The sequence below is a fragment of the Aquarana catesbeiana genome, linkage group LG01 (assembly GCF_042186555.1).
Source record: "Aquarana catesbeiana isolate 2022-GZ linkage group LG01, ASM4218655v1, whole genome shotgun sequence".
NCBI lineage: Eukaryota > Metazoa > Chordata > Amphibia > Anura > Ranidae > Aquarana > Aquarana catesbeiana.
Genome location: NC_133324.1, coordinates 95,022,673 through 95,036,572, shown reverse-complemented (window position 1 = coordinate 95,036,572; position 13,900 = coordinate 95,022,673). Strand labels below are relative to the sequence as shown.

Sequence of the window (13,900 nt, the reverse complement as noted above, 5' to 3'; positions counted from 1 at the left end):
CACAGAAAACACAAAGAGGACTCAGAGCCCCGCCATCTGTAAAGATAGGAGTATCACCAATGAATAATCTAGAGGTCCTGAGAGTGCTATCAAACACTAAGTAAAAACAATAAGTACATACTAGGCCAGATAGGATCGTAGAGTACAGGTTGGTCCGGAGAGGAATCAAAGTTGGGAGTGGTTGCTATGATATAAGGCTAAGATTGTGCCTTATATGCACGCCCCAATCAGGTTTGCTTTGCGAGACTTCCGCATCACCTGACTCAGCCGTGACAGGGTGTGTGTGCAACACCGCCCGGCCGCGCATGCAAGGTCCGCAAAATCAGCAATCAGCAAACTAGGCCAAGCGGGGAAAGTGCCCCAGTGGGAGATACAGGTCTGGGAGCTCCCCCCAGTGTGGACTCCGGAAATTGCAGTGCAAGGGAGCATTCACTGCATGGGTCAGAGTGTAAATGACTTAAGGCTGCTAGATGGAATAATGGCAAACCAGGGAAAACAACTAATGGGAGAAACCCAGCCTAAATCCACATTGGCGCAGAACTGTCCAACATAGTGAGAAGGGACTGCGCTTACTGGCCGCACATGTCGCCCGCGGTGCCAGCACGCCGTGAATTGACAGTCCATCGATACTGTCAGGTGGTCCTACGCATATAGAGAGACTAAAACAAATTAGAAAAGTAGAAATGACAAATATAATAAAATCAAAATAGTAATGTAAATTAAGTTAATACTAATAAACATTTAAGATATAATTTGGACATTGAGTGCATTTAGGCAAGGAGTACCATAGAAAGACTGACCTTATTACATTGATTTTTAACACCAAACAAGTACAACAACAGAAATCGCATCAAAAAGGGAAGAACAAAAAATATATATATTTATAATGGCAAAATAGCGTAATAGGCACAACATACGAAGAAAACATTTACTGTGGGTAAAAATACCCAATACCCTTTCAAAAATGATTTATATTATTGTAGTTCATTAACTCCAGGCAGATGTGTAGCATTTAAACGTTCTATCCATTTGGTTTCTTGTTGCAATATTCTTTTATCCCAATCACCTCCCCTAGGGTCCTGCTGTATAACTGTTAGGACTATGAAGGTGACCAGGGATGTATTGAATCTGTGGTATAGATCCAAATGTCTGCTTATGGGGGTCAGCATCTTACCATTTGTAGAAGAATAGATGTGGTCATTTATTCTTTGGCATAGTTGGCGGATAGTCTTACCAGCGTAAAACGCGCCGCATTTACATGTCATAAGATACACGACACCTTGGGTAGTGCAATCAGCCCCAAAATGGGGATAAAAGAGTTCCCCATTGGGCAGTTTAAATCTACAACCCGTAGACACCCAAGGACAGAATCTGTGGATCCCTTTTTCCTGGGTACCCAACCCACAAGTAGGAACATAATGGCTATTGGTGAGTTTATCACGTAGAGAAACAGCACGTTTGAAAACAATCTCAGGGTGATCACAGATGTATTTATTGAGAGTTGGATCGTTATGTAAGATGTGCCAATGTTTGGCCAAGACATCTCTCAGTTGGTGTTGCTGATAAGAGTATTGAGTAATGAATTTTACCGTTGGGTTCAGGTTTTGTGAAGTAATGCATTTTTAGATTGCTGGAGTGCTTTGTTGAATGCCTTGCGTAAGAGCAATTTCAAATAACCATACAGTAGGAGTTGCTTCCTCAACCAGCCTGCGTGGTATTTGAAATAGCTGTCATGAGTACAATTCCTTCTAAGTCTAATGTATTGGGCATAAAGGATGCTGCGGATGAGTGTAGTAGGGTGTGCACTTGAGGCATGCAGGATGGTGTTTCCAGCAGTCTCTTTGCGATAGAGTGTGGTGGCAAAACAATTGTCATGATCTTTGAAAATTAGGAGGTCAAGAAACTAAATTTTATGCGGGTCACTCTTCACAGTAAATTTAAGATTGTATGTATTGTTATTAAGGAGGTCCACAAAGCTGTCCAATGCTTGTTGTGTACTGGTCCACACAATAAATATATCATCGATATACCTACGCCACACCAGCACATGGTTGGTGTGGCTGGCTAAGGCCTCGTTAGAAAAAATGTCACGCTCCCACCCACCCCAGGTACAGGTTGGTGTAGGCCAGGGCACAACAAGTGCCCATGGCCACGCCCTGGCCACCAATTGTGCGTGAGAATAAAAAATAGTAGTTTCAAAAGAAACTCACTAAAAGGCCAAAGATGGTGGTCCTGCTCTCTGATGCGTACCATCCCAACACCCTGCTCGTGAGGGATGCTGGACTAAAGAGCCTCCACATCCAAAGTCACAAGCAGGGCACCGGGAGGGACCACCAAGCCCTCAATGTGCTTGATAAGATTGAGGGTATCCCTGACAAAGCATAGCAGACGTATCACATGTGGAATAAAAAAAATTCAATAAGCCTACTGGCATTCTCAGTAAGTGATCCTATGCCGGATACTATAGGTCTGCCTGGAGGGACATGCGAGTCTTTGTGTATCTTAGGTAGTAAGTAGAACGTAGCTGTCCAGGGGAATTTAGTATTAAGATATGCATAGGTATCATGAAGCGTTTATTAAGCGTTTAGCAGAGATAATCACAATTCTGCGATACCAGGACTGGTTCGTAAGAATATCCATACATATTTTGGTATATTGTTTATTCGTAAGTAAAACAATATTCGCGCCTTTGTCAGCCTGTTTAATCACCAGGTCCAGATGATTCTGTAACCTGGTGATGGCTTGTAATTGTTGGACAGATAAGTTCTTAGACATAAGATCCAAAATGAAACGCTTAATATCACTGTTGGTAGCCATCAAAAAGGCCCAAATATGGGGACTGATAGTGAGATCCGGAAATTTGCTTGATTTGGGTCTGAACCTATTTACTGGTATGGACACTGGTGGAGGTCTTTATTTCTTATGATTGGTGCCTGTAAAGTCAATTTTTTTCACTTTGTTTAAGCTCCCACAGTTCCATCCTGTGCTGGTGCTTTGGTAACTCTTTGATTCATCTATTTGCTTTATAGTTGTAGCACTCTTTAGTGTGCTACTAGTGTGAGAGCAGGTAAACCATAGTTTGACTCAGGGTGAGTCTGAGTCATGAAATCTGGGTCAGGGTTTACTAAAGTTCAGGGCTGGATGACTCATGCAGGCAGCTCTTTGGTGCATCCCCCCGATTCTAGAAAGTCGGAGAACATTCTGAAAGCTGGAGGGCGGAGGGTAGGAGGGCTGTCCTGCATGTTTAAGGGAGCTTAGCCAATCCCCAGGTGATGGGCCTGGTAGGGGACTAAGTGAGCCCTTAAATATGTTTGAATCATGCCCAGGGTTGCCACCCGTCCAGGATTTACCCGGACAGTCCGGGTTTCAGACCACCTGAAACCCGGACACATTGTTTAGAATGGACTGTGGCTCCCCAAGTACCACAGTCACAGAGTTCATAGGTGTGCACATGGGTCCCACACCCATACATGGACAGGAGAGGAAAGAGGGCTTGATCTGCTCCTCCTCCACCTCCTGCCACCTATCCCTCTATCCGCCCACCCACATTCCAATCCCTTCTGTGCCTCAGGAAAGGGATGTGTATGCTGGAAATTTGAAGCTCAGCAACCGACAGATACATCGTGGATCAAAGGTGTCCAATGCCTGAGCCTCCATCCTCGGGTGAGTGAGATCGACATCCATTGTCTGTGACTGAAGCCTCCCCGCTCCCTCCCTTCTCTCTCCTGCCTCCAAGCAAGTAAGTACACTAAGGTAAGGGGGACCCAGATGTAAGGGGTGCCATGTGGACTCTGATGTAAGGGGGGCTTTGAGAACCCTAATTTAAGGGGGGGTGCTGGGAACTCTGATGCACGTGGGAGGTTTGGTGAGCAGAAACCCCCTTACATCAGAGTTCCCCTTTACACCAGAGTCCACAACATTGGCCCTTAAAAATAAAATGTTTCCGTGCATGGCTAAAGTGTTCGGGGCTGGGGCTCAGGTGGCTGGCCTGGAAGGATCCTTCCACAGGAGAAGTTGGAGGAGGCTTTCCCGAGAAGAGGGCGAGAGGAGGGCGCTTGGGTGAGGCTGGGTATTGGATCCTATGTAGCAGTGGATATAGCACTGAAGGTAGTGCTTTGTAGAGAAGAAGTGGCTCTGGAGGGTCATAAAGGAAAGAGAAAGGCGCCTCTAAGTGCAGTGGTTAAAAGATTTATTACAGGCACAATGGAATTAAAAACACTTACAAGATAGTAAGAGGTCATAGACGCATAACGATTTGTCTTTATGCAGATCGCTGTAATCCTTGTCTGTCTGGGGGAGAGAGCGTTTGGCAGCTGTCAGAGTCCCTGGTGACGTGGATTGGCGAGGAGGTGAAAATGCAATGAGGCGGCCTGGGTTCTGGAACCAAGCTGGAAAGCACATGACCAATGTAACATCAGGTGAAGGTGGTGGGCGGTAATGCATTTTGGAGCATGCACACTCCTTTGTCAGACCTCTGAGAGGACAGTGTGAGTACTGCAGCCCAGGACAAGGGACATACAAGGAGAGAGACTGCCGTAGGTAAGCAGGTTTCCCTGGAAGATAGCAGTGTGCTTAATCACCACAACTACTTATAGCCCGAGGGACTTTGTGAGTCACATCACAAAAATGTATTTTCATAAAAACATATTTGTTGTTTACAGAGATAATTCACATTTATCAAAACATGAGTATCATATAATATATCAACAGTAAAAGTACACACGTCACATTACGGTATACAAATTTGGAAAAACCTTGCATGAGCCAGATTTGACCATGCTAAAATCCATTGGCAAATAATTGTACACTCCAGTACACAAAGAGTTTGCTGTTTTGACAGAACAGCAGCTAAGGAGGAAAAAGTTGTCACCGCCTCGGGGGTGGTCATGTTGTTGGTTAGTATCGGGCGTACTGACAATGGACGCTCATAGTAGCGTGTACTGGAGAGTATACGGTTGCCGGTGTTACAAAAAAAACCCAGCAACTCGTCTAAATCTCCAATTACTGATGCTTTACAGTAACCGAAAGTGATGTGATTGGAGATGTCCATGAATTGGCTATTTTGACAGAACACAGGCTCCCAGCAGGCAATGGACCAGCACTGGTCCAAGGCCTGGGGGTTGGGGACTCCTGCTTTAGATAGTAGAAACACATGACCCTGCACACTTGCTGTAGAGAATCACTCTTGCTCTCTGTGTGGAAGCAGAGGTATCTCTGCAGAGTTCTGTAATGCCCACCGCTGAGGCAGAATTAGAGCTCTCCAATCATGAGAGTTAGCTTTGCTGATAGCAGTGCTATAGGTCTGTGTATGTGATGGGCCATTATGTATGTCCCCAAGTACGTAAATCATTAATAGTTATATACTGAAATAGGATTTTTGATTTATATCGGGCTGATCACATTTTATTTGTCTGCAAACACAGTACATTCACTTATAAAATCCTGTTGCCTGAGTAATATTTATTCTAGCAGAAGACAGCTGAGAGTCACAAAGGAGAGGAATATCCCATGGTCTCCTTACCGGGCATCGCTCATACAAAAAGTTCACCTTGTCCTATGCTAGGAACAGCCCAAATCACAGATATTTGCCCTCCATGCATTAGATAAATGCACCACTGTGGATTTCAAATAATTACAGGTATGGTACGGTTCTAATGTCCCCCCCTTTCGTTTCATGCAGAATGATTTTACTGGAAATCACAGTTCTGCTAGAAAATAGAATCTAAACCCTACAACTATGTATTTGGCCTCCAGCAGTGAAAGTCCCTACAGTAGGAGTGACATCTATTCATATGGACACACCCTGCGTCTTCTAGAGTGAGGAATAATATCCAGATGCCAGAGGCGTGAACTGTGTTATTTATTATTACACGGAAGGATGGGGAATTCTATGCAAAAGGTGTTTCTCAGAAGGGGAAATAAAACCAGATGGGGAAATCCAATGAGGACCTATTAAACATCTCTCTGATACATACTACAAACAGACTGGTAGTTGTCTTCAGTGCCTATTATTTTTCCACCAAAACACAAGGACGGTTTTAGTTTGTATTTTAGCCAAAATGTGTAAGCATGCCACTGGAACCTGGAGTCCTTACATCTGTTTAGACAAAACTAGCGCAATGTGGGTTTCAGGGCTTCATCCTAGACTGCACAGGTTGCCCTTTCAGCACCTGGATGGTGAGTTTACATGTTCTGCCCAAAATACAAACTGATACAAACTGATTCAAACATGACCTTATTTTGGATTTAAACTGTAAATTATTTTGGTGAATCTTCAGTTCCAACCAGCCTTCCTTTTCAATATGTACTAGTTGTCTAGTTGGTCTGTACAACCAAACCTAGAATGCCCTTTCTGTTTTTCTGTATAGTTCAGGCACTTAAAGTGAAACTTCAACCCAAAAGGGGACGTTCTGCTTGTTTGCATACTCCCCCCTCTTCTTTAACAATTGATACTTTGGGGGGGGAGCGGGTACCTGGTTTTCTGGTTGGTGGTGCCAACCTCCCACAGCATTTTTTACTGACATAACCTGGAAAATTTCAAGGTGGAGCACATTTTTTTACTGGCAACTTGAAAAATGACAGAACTCCTTTAAAAAACTGAATCAATATTTAAACCATATATGGAAACACTGACAATACCCTAACAAGTAATTTGTCTGGTTTACACTTAAAAAGTCAACATAGCATGACAGATTTTCCACCCCCAATATTAACAGACAGTTGTGAAAATGACAGTGTTTTACAAACTGTCCATAAATTTACTGATGGTTGGCAACCCTGCTCCACATCTTGTGAGATTGGCAGTCAGAGGACGCAGTGCCTCAGATGAGCTCATATTGCAGATATACTACTATTATACATAAAAAACAGGTGAGCCTAGGTACAGGAAGTGCACTGCTATTTACTAATGAGAAATGCAAGAAAAAAAGCTAGATCTTTCTGGTTCTTGTCTAGGCACTAATTAGGGTGGTCAGATATAGCTTGCAGAGAAACATACCCTGTTTCCCCGAAAATAAGACCTAGCGTGATTGTCAGTGATGGCTGCAATATAAACCCTACCCCCCAAATAAGCCCTACCCTGTTTCCCCGAAAATAAACCCTACCCTGAAAATAAGACCTACAAGGACTTTAACTAGGGCTTATTTGGGGGGTAGGGCTTATATTGCAGCCATCACCGACAATCACGCTAGGTCTTATTTTGGAGGAAACAGGGTAGTTTCCTGGAACTCTCCAAACTGTCAACCAAGCAAATGCTCTCACATGCAGACTGCATGTTTGTAATGGACATTCAAGAGGATGCAGACATCATAGCGCAATGTATAACATTTATTAAAAAGTGATTTGGGGCCACTCTGTGCAAAACAAGCTGCACAGTGGAGGTAAGTATGACATGTTTGTTATTTTAGATTAAAAAAAAAAAAAACAATCACTTTAAGTTTACTTTACCAAGATAGAACTTTTTGGCCTTGATTCTAAGCGGTATGTGTGGAGAAAACCTGTCCAATACAGTCCCAACAGTGAAGCATGGTGTCTCCTTCTCCCAGAACTAGCCTCTGGCTTTGGCTTCTAACAGAAGAAGTGGCACTGCTGTCACTACTTCTGTTAGCCTGTAGGCAGGTGTAGCACTTTTTCTTCCAATCTGAAGATGGCACTATGCTGTTTCTTTAGGCTGGCAGATGCCCATTGAGGAATTATTGTCCCCTGCTATGGACTCCAGGCAGCCATCTTGGTGAGGACAGGAATTCTGTTGGATACTGCAGTCCCTTGAGATTTGGAAGGCTGTTATGATTCATTGAATCATTGACTCTTGATTCCATATAAAAAAGAGATTCTGCATCATTTGGTTTGCCTGTAGTGGGGGGTAAGTTAGGGACAGAGTCCCCGCTGGATAGGGATAGAGTAGGGGCAGTATTAGGGAGAGGTACCTGTTGAGGAGGGAAAGAGTAAGTTTCTCCCCTGCCAGCTTTCAGTACAGTCTCCCTCTGGCAGCTAGATATCTGCAGAGACGTTTGGGGGATTGCAGTATGACTGAGTAATACCACCATTCCTACAAGGTAAGTGCTCATCTGGCATCCTGAAATCTGTGTGTATCCTAACACTGTTGGAAAACTGCTTCACTTAAAAAAATTACTTTTGCTGCCTGAAGAACTGTAAAACCTACAACATGTAGTACTATTTCTGTAACTGCCTTGTTTGTGCCTATGCAAATTCTAAAATACATAATCAGTGGTCAAATATCCCCGTGTGCTAATTTCCCTCAATCTACGGGTGCACTGATTGGGCCCTACCCTGAAGCCAATCCCAGCAGAGCACGAGGAAACTCCCGGAGAGCCAGAAGGCAAATTAAAAAAATAAAGTCTCCGGGCAAGGATCTAAATTTACCAGGTAGAGTTACCAGGTAGCCCACTTGCTTACTGGGCACTTAAACCCCCCTCCTATCCAGACCAATTTTCAGCTTTCAGTGCTGACGCACTTTGAATGACAATTGCGCGGTCATACAACACTGTACCCAAATGAAATTTTTATCATTTTTTCACCACAAATAGAGCTTTCTTTTGGTGGTATTTGATCACCTCTGCAGTTTTTACTTTTTGTTAAAAAAATTTAAAAAACTGAATTTAAAAAAAAAAAAAAAAAAAAAAATTTTTTATATTTTGTTATAAAAAATTTAAAACAGCGTGTGCACAGGGGAGGCCGTCATATGACGGCCTCCCAGGAATGCAGGTCTGCGCTGTGGCTGTCATTCGGCCATAGCGCGGATGCCAAGTGGTTAAACTCATAAATCTGTTTTAGCAATATTATTGCAGCCCCATTACAATTGTGCCATTCTCAGTGTTTATACAGTGTACATTGTACATTGTTGTAAACGTTTAATAAGAAATTTTTCCCTCTCTCATTATAATGATGACAACTGGGAATTACGGTCCGCCATGACAAGGAAACTGCTAAATGATAACATCACGTTGGATGTTAGGGAGGGATGAAACCTTGTGATATGCATACTGTATGAATTTAGCAAGCTGATGAACTTCCAGTTTACTTTAAGGATTAATGTACACGGGTCGTCTTACAACCTCTCCTGAACAATTTAACTTGACAGATAGTAAATGACCTTTTAAAACGTCAGTTTTGCCACGTTCACATGCCACGTTTGCGTTTAGAAGCATTTTATTTTAATTTTTTTCAAAAAGTAAAAAATTTAAAATGCCTGTAAACAAAACATGGCTAAATGTGTTTGGCTTTCAAATGCCTCTGAACATCCGTCCTGAACGCATTTTTTTGCTATGCAAAAAATGCTTCTAAACTCAACTGCCTAGAAAAGACTATAAACGACCCTGTGTACATGTACTGATAAGATAACAGGAGGAGAGTTCAGGGGCAGCTGAAAAAAAAAAACGCCAAACTGCTCCTAAACGTCCGTTTACCAGCAGCAGCAGAAGCCTAATTGTTCATATCAATTTTGGGACTGTTTTATGAATGGTGCTGAGGCTAGAATTTGATTCAATCTTAGTTTGCTATCATTCGTTTTCATACCATGTAGAACTTATCAGTAATATAAAACAAAATACATTTGTAATAATTTTTTTTTTATTCATTACTTTGTTTTCAGATAGCATACATGTCAATATAAACAATACTGTACGGTATTGCATTAGAGGGGTTGATTTACTAAAGGCAAATAGACTGTTCACTTTGCAAGGAAAGTTGCACTTTGAAAAGGCATTTTTCCCGGAATTTTATGAATGAGATGAAACTCTGCTGACATCTGACATCCAAGGATGTGCAAACAAAATGCTAATTGTCTTTGCAAATTGAAATTTCTTCATATTCTGGGGAATATTACCTTGCAAAATAAAGAGCCTATTTGCCTTGGGTAAATAAAGTCCTTAGTAAATAGAACACTTACAGAAAAACTAAATTCTGATAGGATTGGCAAAAAAAAGATAGGCGAAGCCTCCTTGCAGTTGAACTTTTCCAATCACTGGCTTACCATTAGTGATGAGCAAACTGGGCAAAGTCTGGTTCTAAGGAGGTTTGCCAAACCTAGCAAAAAATCTGCTAAACCCAAGCATAGCATCAAACACTATTGAAGTCTATAGGAACCAATTTTTGTTTCTGGTCTTTTTGTAGGCCAATTTGCAAGCTTTTGTTAAATACTTGCATGGGCAACTTGTCACTGTTATGGGGACATGTGGCAATGCAAAACAACATGGAGCACAACAGTATGATGCACTTTAAAAGTGACTTTCATTTTGTAAACACTAACATGGTTAAATTACAATTCCTTGCCAGCTCAAGTGTAAATATATGGGCAGAGGACCATCAAAAATAACATTCGGCAGCCATTCTACTATTGAAAAGCCACACCTCCTCCTCATCTGTGATAGGCAGAACACTCCATTTCCCAGCAGTCAGCGGTCAGTCTATCAGGGACATTCTCTCATCCCCATACCATGTACGAGGATTAGAGAATGTCTGTGATAGGCTGTACACTGACTGCTGGGAAATTGAGTGTTCTGCCTATCACAGATGAGGAGGAGGCGCGGCTTTTGAATAGTGGAATGGCCGCCAAATATAATGTATCACACGCTGGCCGCCGTCTGTCTGCATGACACGCTGATCATGTAGTCAGATGGCGGTGACTCGAGTATAAGTCGAGGGGGGCACTTTCAGCCCCCCAAAAAAAGCTGAAAATCTCGACTTATACTCGAGTTTATATGGTACATAACGAAATATAGAGACATATATAGATGCTAAACAAACATCATTTGTAGCAATCAATAAAGATAAAATATAATACAAATCCATAAACCCAAAAATTATATTGAATTATTTTAAGTTGAGGTATAAAAATCTCTAAGGTTGTGGGATTCGAGATAAAGACTAATAGACCAATGTAGCGAGTAAGAAGGAAAAGTTAGGCTATCTATGGGGTCAATATGCTTCAGTCAGTAATGTGGATAAATAGCCTATTAGATAATCTGATAAACAAAAATGATTATATTAAGAAAATTATATAGAGTACCGATGCTGGAGCCAATAATTAGCCCCACAGATTGTGGGGCAGGGGAGAAAAGGAGACAGACACAGCGACAGACTCCAGAAAAGGCTTATAGGATTGAGCCTAGCTTACTACTTTAGCAATAATTTATTGCCTCTTTATTTTTTGTTTCTTTTCTATCACTAGGTACTGGCCCTTTGAGCCCCATAAACTTTCCTCTTTGATCATTGGACATTAGTGGCCACTGACTCTACATATAGTGACTTCTTATTAACCTATATTACTGTGATAGACTACCTTCTATCAAAGTGTGTTACCCCCCACTGCGCTCCCTGGATTCGCTGCTTACCAGCTGCTTAAAGTGTTGGATATATGCCGCATTTATTACTTGGTAAGCCTTTGATGTACTATTGATCTATTACACACCCAGTTTATGTATGTGTGCCCTTTACATGTGGCTGGTCTTCTGTTATATCTGACTATGCTGTATATACATATATTGATGTAGTTCTGGTCGGGTTGATATATGTACATATATTTCAATATATATATGTTATTATTACATGTCTCTTAATTGTTTATAGACTTTTCTGACTATCTGGGACAACTCGGTTGACCTGCATCTCTATACAGCTTTTTTGCTGTGTTTTTTAGAAACTATTTTACTATGTAAGTATGCACCATCTCTTGCATAATACAACTACCAATACTTAAAGGTTTTTTTTTCACACATGTATGCCCGTGGGTTTGCTAATCCTTGGGGATACCCCATTACCATAGATGTGTCCCCATGGGGGGGGGGGGGGGGGGGGTTGCTTCCTGCCCCCTAGTGGTCACTGGATTTGGGCCCCCTACTTTACTGGACTCTATCAAAGTGATTATTTAATTGTTTATAACTGTTTTTGTTTCATTTGTTTGGATATTATGATATACTTACTCAATGTTTTTCTGATATATTCATTAGATCTACAAGCTCCTGAAGAAGCGTAGTTATGCGCGTAACATGTAGATCGAATTCTCTGTGTGACCTCATATTCTGACTCAACCACTCCACGCACTTTATTTCCATTGGATGCTGCTACTGGTTAATTCTTCTTTTTGCACCAATCTGGATTAATATATATATATATATATATATATATATATATATATATATATATATATATATATATTCTGGGGGTGTTACTTGATCCCTTGGGGTTGATTATCAACATTATGTTTCTTTTTATTTTATGTATTTGTAATATCATGTTTTTTAACTTTATCCAATTAAAAACTTCAAATTAATTTTATTTACGCGTGTGCCTACAAAGTCCATTTCTTCTATTTCTATTTCTGTTTTCTCTTTCAGTGGTGTATTTAGGTTTTGTGCTGCCCTAGGCCTGACTAAATTCATGCACCCCCCAATTTAAATATGACCCACCCCTTCCTGTCAAGATCACGCCCCTTTCTGTTTAAGACCCACCCTAGCACCTGTAAACATCACCCCTTCCTCTTTAGGCTGCACCTTTTCCTCTTAGAGCTCCACCTCTTCCTCTCAATACATTAGCACTCACTATCACACACCATCAGTTTCATAATATCACAGCTTATTAGTGTATAGGAATTATGTATTGATCATAGCACGGAGCACTTTGCAGTACATGAATGTGGACTGTTTAATGATATTGCATTGATTTCAGCATGGAGCATTTTGCACATGCTGAAATCAATGCAAACTCATTAAACGCTTAGAGACCACCCACGGGATATATACTACCTGTAAGTGGTTTCGTGCATGAGATACTGTGGGCGCGCGCGTGCTGCACGGCGGGGGAGCCAATCTGTGGCCACCTGCGATCGCTCCACCATGTAAACAAGGCAAATCACTGTTCTGATGGTGAAGTACACAGAGATCATCTGTTCCTAATAATCAGAACCAGCGATCTGTGTGTTCTTACTGTCAGTCCATCCCCCACTCAGTAAGCACAATTAGGGAACACATTTAACCCTTTGATCGCCCCTGATGTTAACCCCTTCCCTGCCAGTGTCATTTATACAGTGACAGTGCATTGTTTTAGCACTGATCACTGTATTGGTGTCACTGGTCCCCATAAAGTGTCACTTAGGGTCTGATTTGTCCACAGCAGTACCGCTAAAAATCGCAGATCGCCGCCATTGTAAAAACAATTAAAAAAATTAAAAGTCCTCAAATCTATCCCATAGTTTGCAATTGCAATAACTTTTGCGCAAACCAATCAATACGCCAATTGGGATTTTTTTTTTACCAAACATATGTAGCAGCATACATATTGGCCTAAATTGATGAAGAAATTAACTTTTTTCAAATTTTTTTTTTGGTATGTTTTATTGCAGAAAGTAAAAAATATTGTTTTTTGTTTTTTTTTCAAAATTGATGGCCTTTTAGGTTTTATAGCGCAAAAAAATAAAAAACACAGAGGTGATCAAATACCACCAAAAGAAAGCTCTATTTGTGGGGAAAAAAGGGCATCAATTTTATTTATGTACAGCATCGCACGACCGCGCAATTGTCAGTTAAAGTAACGCAGTGGCGTTTGGCAAAAAATGGCCTGGTCAAGAAGGAAGGGGGTAAATCGTCTGGGGCTGAAGTGGTTAAACAGTCCACATTCAGTGACAGTTCATGTACTGCAGTTTGCAGTACATGAACTTTCACTAAGACCCCTTTCACACTGAGGTGTTTTTCAGGCGCTTTTGGGCTAAAAATAGCACCTGTAAAGCGCCTGAAAAACACCTCCGCTGCAGTCCCAGTGTGAAAGCCAGTGTGCGTTCACACTGGGCCGCTGCGCTGGCAGGATGTTGAAAAAAGTCCTGCAAGCAGCATCTTTAGAGCGGTGAAGGAGCGGTATATACACTCCTCCTCCACCAGTCCTGCCCATT

At 41.7% G+C, this 13,900-nt stretch overlaps 1 long non-coding RNA gene across 1 annotated transcript in view; it reads left to right on the top strand.

Moving 5' to 3' along the window:
• Nucleotides 1–12,101, top strand: part of LOC141132961 (uncharacterized) — a 45,201-nt gene extending 33,100 nt beyond the window's left edge. Inside the window, exons 2-4 of the long non-coding RNA XR_012242993.1 lie at nt 11,189–11,393; nt 11,587–11,671; nt 11,967–12,101. This is a non-coding gene — a long non-coding RNA (uncharacterized lncRNA). The remainder of the gene's footprint in view (nt 1–11,188; nt 11,394–11,586; nt 11,672–11,966) is intronic.
• The last annotated feature ends 1,799 nt before the right edge of the window (nt 12,102–13,900 follow it).